The sequence below is a fragment of the Saccostrea cucullata genome, unplaced genomic scaffold (genome assembly GCF_032062105.1).
Source record: "Saccostrea cucullata isolate Sc308-1 unplaced genomic scaffold, CSIRO_AGI_Scuc_v1 ctg6317, whole genome shotgun sequence".
In the NCBI taxonomy this organism is placed as follows: domain Eukaryota; kingdom Metazoa; phylum Mollusca; class Bivalvia; order Ostreida; family Ostreidae; genus Saccostrea; species Saccostrea cuccullata.
Window position 1 is genome coordinate 28,222 of NW_026935402.1, and position 6,149 is coordinate 34,370.

At 35.8% G+C, this 6,149-nt stretch overlaps 1 pseudogene; it reads left to right on the forward strand.

Moving 5' to 3' along the window:
- The first annotated feature begins 5,071 nt into the window (after nucleotides 1-5,071).
- Nucleotides 5,072-6,149, forward strand: LOC134242726 (uncharacterized; annotated as a pseudogene).

Sequence of the window (6,149 nt, forward strand, 5' to 3'; positions counted from 1 at the left end):
AATGAAATGCCATCTATTTTATGGTATGAAGTAAAAAGAGGGAAGGGGAGTGGAAAAAATGAGAGATTTTTTTCTATCTTGTGAACAATATGGCATTCAAAAAGATTCATTTCATATGTAGAACAATCAATTTCAAAATGGGTAATGGAAAAAAAAAATAACTGATGTCTTCGAGTACGCAGGTCTTTAACAGTGCGTTATTGAAAACATTACATTATTTAATTACTTGTATTTAGGGGTGGGTGTGCTAATTTTTCATAATGTAAAATTATTCTTTATCTCTCAATTTAATAGGCACAAGGGTTTCTACCACATATCTTCTTAAAAGTAAATTCTTGAAATACAATCCACGACGACTCAATACAGTGACGAAGACGTTGTTTTTGAAAGTGGGGGATTGGGGGGGGGGGGGGTCAGCCGGTGAAAAAAAATAACTCAAGTTACCTGAAGAAAGTGGACTAGTAAAAAAACATTGAGAATTTTCAATAGTATAAGTTATGTTTAGGAAAAGGGGGAGGGTGTTACTACGCGCATGTATAATGTCTGATCTCAAAATTGCATGTCTTATCCTGATACATATCATTTATATAACTATATATACTTACAGTTAAAGACAGTGAATATTATACATTTGTTATATGCCATAGTTTAACAATTAATACAATGAAATGGTAAATATATTTCAATGATATGCGCATCTCTCTCTCTCTCTCTCTACCGGTAGTTAAAAAGTCAACGAAATCTTAACAAGCTTGAAATTCAACCATACTTAATTTTTACAAATTCCAAAAATCTTTCTTCTTTTTAACTGGATTGAAAATAAGTAACCACAAAATAAAGATAGAGGTTGGCAGATTATGTTTTCTCGCATAATCATCGGTGTTAGATAGACTTCTCCCGTGTGAGACAACAGTGTGAGATTTTTCTGTCTTACACTATGTATAACTACGCTATAACGGTACTACTTTTTAAATGTAAACAATATCGTCTGCAATAAATAAATAATTATCATGGAGGGTGCAAGTACAAGTGTGCAATTCAAAAAATGTGGAAACATCTACTTTTATTGAAGCAAATGAAAACTCAAACACTTTACGAAAAACAATGGGCCATTTGAACATTTTACGTGAGTATTTTGAAATTAAAGGGGAGTCAAGAGAAATTTACAATATACCCCCGATTGAGTTGGACCCTCTCTTGTCGAACTTTATTGTGAATGTCCGCACAAAATCTGGCGAAGAATATGAACCTACAAGTCTAAGGGGAATGATAGGGAGCATTGAAAGACACTTAAAACGTCATCGGTATCAGTTTTCGTTAATTACAAGCTTTGAATTTGCGCAGTGCAGAGAGGCCCTAAGAGCAAAACAAAAAGATTTAAAAGAGGAAGGGCGTGGAAACAAACCCCAAAGGTCCGACTTTTTAACTCATGATGAAATTGAAACTCTCTTCAATACTGAACAACTGGGAAAAACTACACCTACCTCGTTGATAAACACACTATGGTTCAATAATACGTTGTATTTTGGCATGCGAGGGGGGACAGAACATCGAAACATGAAATGGGGTGATGTAGTCTTGAAAAGGGATGAGGCACTTCAACTTGACTTCTTAGAATATCACGAAAGGGCAACCAAAACTAGAACTGGTGTGGATGTCACAGATAGCCGTGCCTGCCCACCACGGATGTATGCAACCCCTGAGACCCCTGAAAAATGTCCCGTATCCACCTACATTTTGTATAGAGATAAACGCCCAGACGGATATTCAAAACATGAAGACCCCTTTTACATTTCTGTAGTAACAAACGAAAAACGCCCTAAAATGCAGGACCAATGGTTTATTTCTAGCCCCATGGGTGTCAACAAACTTAATGACCTAATGAAAAGAATGTCAAAAAATGCAGGCCTACCTGATAATAAGAAAATCACAAACACGAGTGTCCGGAAAACCCTGGTCCAAAGGATGACGGATTCGAATGTCCCTGATACATTACAAGTGTGCGTAACAGGTCACAAAAACATTCAGTCATTGAATAACTACCGAACAATAAATGACTCACAGAAATACGCAATAAGCAGCATTTTATCAAATTCATCCTGTAATAATTCCTCACTGGTTCCATTTTCAAATTCTTCTGCACCAAAACATTCTCGTTTTGAATCATCAGCAACCAGAGCGCTGCCCAGCTCTACAGTGACAAATGCACTCCCGTCCTTAGACTTGACACCAATTTCAGATAATACCGCCATTGAAACTCAAAACAACCAGGTCAATATGCAGCGTTCCTCAAGCTCACAACATTCTTTTGGATCCATATTTAGCGGGTCTCAAATACATGGGAACATCACTGTTAATATCACAAACAATTCTTACCAATCTCGGAAGCAAATCCGTGTTATTGACTCCGACTCTGACTAGACTTTTCAACATGTTTCACACATGCATATGTAGGTCACATTATGCAAAGACATTTCGAATGTAAACATTCCTTCTTATATAAACATTGTAATAATTTATAATAATATTATCATATATGATTAAATTGTTGTTCTTTTATTTATTAAATTAAATTTATTTTCATTCAAAAGACTGCTGTTTTTTCACTTTTTGAATAGGACTATTTTTAGTTCGCGGAAGGTTTTTCTGAAAGGAATTAAACATTCACGGACGTTTTTTAAAAAATATTTCAGTTTAGGCAGTTTTAAGGGGATTGAAATTCATTTTTTTAGTTTACACTTACAGTGTAAACCATTTTTAGATATGATTTCTTAGATGGTGTATTCAGATTTTTAATTAGATGCAAAATAAAAAAAGTAATTTTTTTTAATGGCGCTGACAGACCGTTATTTGGATAAATAATGCGAGAAAAATAATCATTCATTACACACTCGTTTGGGATAGTGAAATTCCACCTCGGGGCCAAGATTCACGGTCTAGGACTCGGCAAAGCCTCGTCCTAGACTGTGAATCTTGTCCCCTCGGTGGAATTTCACTATCCCACACTCGTAGTAAGGAATGATTCTATTAATCCGAGAGATGGAAGATATTGAATCAACTGTTGTTGAAGATGAACATAATTTTTATTTGTTTGTGCCCTCTTTATAAACAACTTATCATGCGCAGAAGTAGAGGGGTGGGGTAAAAACACCCCAAACCCCCTGGACTTTGCAAATACTAAAGCAAGAAAAAGGTAACCGTGGACCACCCTCGTAAATCGCAGACCCCCGCCCCCTGGTAACCGCGAATTTGTGTTAAATTGGTGTTATGTTCTAGATTTTTAATTTACCGGGTGGGAGTAAATACAAAATTTAGAACATTACAATAAATTTTGTATTTACTCCCACCCGGAAAATTCAAAATTTAGAACATGACATTGGTATGAAAAGTCAAAGGTTTTAAAAACTATAAGTCATTGACCCCCCCCCCCCCCCCATTTTTCGGGGGTGGATTTTATTTTTTTGGACTGGGGTGACCCCCCTCCCCCTAAAAAAAATTCTGGATCCGCGCCTGAACTAAAAAGTAAATTTTGTACACTTTTCATAAATACATGTATATAACTTATGAAATTCTTAATTCCGCAGATGTTAAATATACAAGAAATATTTGTCACTACATACGTGTTGCATTAAATTAATATAAGAAAATCTATGTGACTATATCAATTTTTATTTTTTGTTTACTTGCGCCACATTTGGTTTTTGTCAAACTAAATAAATAAAAAAAATATAACCTAAAACCATGAAGAATGTCCATATCTAAGAACGCAAAAAGTAAAACTTTCTAATTATAACAGAGGGGGTTCCGAAGGGTAGCTTCCGAAAGATCATCATCATAAAGAAGAAAGCGCCGCATATAACACTGTGTCTACATCATAACGAAATGCAAAATCTACCGCACGGAATGCTAACTGGACCGGACATAATATTTAATGATCACCATCATCATAATAACAGAAATACTACACATAATGATGAATGTACTGTATATAATGTGAGAAGTACATAATATATTGTTGTGTTTACTGTATATAATGTTAGAACTACCGCATATAATGTTAAAAGCACTTCATATAATGATAGATGTACATAATATAATGACAAATCTACATCATATAATGAGAGAAGTACTGTATATAATGGAGGTTGTACACAATATAAAGTAAAAACTACTCCATATAATAAAAATAGTACCGCATATAATAAAGGAAGCACTGCATATAATATTTAATCTTCATATAAGACAGTCCCGGCGTTCCATAGTTTAGGCTTGTAGTAGCTTTGTACATTTCAACAGGTGAGACCACTGCTTTAAATGGAAGGTAATTTTCAACAGGTGACGATATCTACGTCACACCCATTCGCAAATCAAGTGAATGAGTCCGAAAGTATAACACAACAACGTTCAATGGGTTTTTTTTAAGATTTTTAATGAAGTACGTAAGCAAACAAAAAGTTCAAGTAAAACAATCAGTCAGTCCGAATATATAAATATACACTTGGGTGTAGAACTTACAGAATAAATACTTTAGGGGACGACCATTTGATTCTGAGGGAGGGGGGGGGGGGCTGGCAGATTTTGGAAATAAATAATCTGTCCCTGAAAATACTGAAAATAAATAATCTGTCCTCCTATGCAAAGAAAATAAATAATCTGACCTTGTCTTATGATATTTAAATATTGTGAAAATACCTTTCTATTTCCGTGTAATTTAGCCTCAGAATCTTCAATTCAGAATTTTTTTTGGCTCGCTTCGCTCCCCATTTTAAAACTTAATATTTAAAATCAGATTACTAGACTGGATACTTGTAGTCAGTTGAACAACATGACAATGTGCACTCGGTAGATGTGATGAATCACTTTAAATACAAGTCAATTTTTGAACACCACAAAAGATAAATTTTCCTGTCAAAGAATTATACTTCCCGATAAATTAAAACAAAGTATACAGTGGTGGATTTAAGGTAGGCATACATGTGTGTGACCCCTCCCCTAAAATTTCAAAGTATGATATGAATTATATTAATATTGCCATACTTAAGTACAAAACCAATATTTTTATGCGCGAAATATGCAGCAAATGCTGTTTACATTTTACATAAGTTCCAGTGCACCTTCCAGTCCAGATTCGAGCTCAACTTCAAGCCCTGTTGGGCGTGGAGCTATGAGGGGGAGGGGTAGAGGAAGACCAGCAGGCAGAAGGGGAACAAGGGGTGGACGTGGAGCTCGAGGTCTCCGAGGAGGAAGAGGATCAAGAAGAGACAGACAACGTCAACACAGAGGAGATGAAGCTGCAGCTACACTGCAGGAGAGGCAGAGAAATCTACGAATAAGTAAAATGTTTTGAAGTATTTTGATTGTTTACACAACATAGCATTTCTAATTTATGTACCGAGTATGTACAATTTCTTTTAAAAAGATTGATAGTATAACTAGTCAGTTGAATTATGTACTTCATTTGTATATTTTTATAAATAAATAAAGTACTAGTGTACTAATATATATGTGTGTACTTGCAGGCACGTGTGGAACAAATGAGCGATGAAGGAAGAAAAGAATTGCTTCTAAAGACAGGAGAGCAGCACCCAAGTCTGTTGTTGGATATCATTGAGCAAGAAGCTCCACGAGGAGGATTTCACCCTTCACCTGATGAAGAGAGTCCTAGTTGGTGCTCATGCCTTAAGTGCCGTGATATGCCAACACAGGTAGAAAGAGTGTGTTGTGGCAGACAGCCTAATCAATGCATGTCACAGTTACCGGTGAGATATATTTCTATTTCATTTACATTTTTAAAATCACATATATGTAGTACTGGTATATGTCACTGAGTGTTCATAATGAAAAAAAAAAATCTCAAAACTATATGAATATAAATTTTACTGTAGGACTTCCACCTGTTAATTCTGGACGAGCTGGTATTAACAATTGCTCAAATGTATAGGCAAGACGTCTTGGTCCTGCCTTAAGATGAAGACTTCAACAAAGGAAAGAGGTATACTGCCTATCGGCAGTATATCTTATGGCAGCATGGACGACTCGGAGTTGGTGTTCGCCGGGTAATTCCCAGTTGTTGTGTTTGGTCCATCCGTGACAAATATCCTGACCAGTTTGGACAATACGTTAGTTTTATCCCCTCCCGTTTAGGTTGA